The sequence below is a fragment of the Pleurodeles waltl genome, chromosome 8, assembly GCF_031143425.1.
Source record: "Pleurodeles waltl isolate 20211129_DDA chromosome 8, aPleWal1.hap1.20221129, whole genome shotgun sequence".
NCBI lineage: Eukaryota > Metazoa > Chordata > Amphibia > Caudata > Salamandridae > Pleurodeles > Pleurodeles waltl.
Genome location: NC_090447.1, coordinates 537,148,818 through 537,150,156, shown reverse-complemented (window position 1 = coordinate 537,150,156; position 1,339 = coordinate 537,148,818).

The window sequence follows — 1,339 nt, the reverse complement described above, 5'->3', positions numbered from 1 at the left end:
TTTTATGTGCAACAAGAGGTACAGTAACGCATATACCATGATTGCACAACAATCGGTGTAAGATTGTCAACATGCTTGTTCACCGCATAGGACACATGGAAGGGTTTGGTGAAAGGATATCACACGGTGCAGGTAGTAGTAAGAGCAGTAGTTGCTATGACTGCGAGGCACTTTATTAGCAACTAACCCCAACAACTTGGAAATAATTCAGAAGGAAATGTTCAAAGTAGATGGTGGCATACCTTGCACATGAGATGAAACAAAATATTGATAGGCAACAGGGCTGCCTTTAGGGCGGTCTGAGCGGTGCGGCCGCACAGGGTGCTGGCCTCAGGGGGGCCCAGTGTTTATCAATGACTTGCGAAACTTGCAATTTAAAAGTACCTGCTGAAAGGTTCCTTGTGCGTCCAGCCTGCATGAAGCAATTAAAATGTCAAGATATCTCTTGTGATTAATGTTCCTGCAAGGGGGAGAGATGCGAGGTTTGTCTATCTGCAGCTTTGACTCGTTAATGTTCTTGCTGCAAAGAACAGAATTATATTTTATGTGGCTAGCTGAGTAGATTAGCAAAGCCAGCCTTTACAAGCGCTTTAAAACAAATGAATGCTTCTGAAAGGGGTGCTAAGGAGAGATGAGGGGCTCATTTGCAGGGTGCTAGTGAGTGAATCCAAGGAGGTCGTCATGGAGTGAGGGGCATCCAAAAAGACTGTTGCACAGGGCGCCAGCTGCGCTAAAGCAAGCCCTGATAGGCAACATACAATACCATTCGCAATCTTTAGAGCCATGACCACTTTCATAGACATTACTGCACCAGAGCAACTAGCTTTTGACTTTCTCACACAGTAGCAGGGGAAATGATCACTGAGGACTTATACAGATGAGTCACATGAAAAGCACAACGATGCGTGCAGTGATAGAAAAATATGTAACAGATTGACGGACATCTACATAACAGCAGAAAGGTATATGCATCCTAATAAGCATGCACCTAGTGTGGTAATTGAATACACGGCACACATTACAAGAAAACAAACTCGTTCTGCCAACCTTTTATAACATATTGTGAATCAAGAAGACATTCTGCCAGAGCTAAACATAGCTATGACTGCAACCCCTGCAAAGATAATTATGATCAACAGGCATCCAGTAGAAGACAACCATATTCCTCAATTAATAAGCACCGAAGGCGCCAAGATGATGATTTCAGCCACATCAGGCCTCAGAATTAATTATGAAGATGGAATTGCTAAACATAAATATAAGCTTCCATAATTGTCAATGTTTGCCAACAAGTGGCTGAGATTACGGTCCTAGGTCCAACCACATAACGCTTTTTATG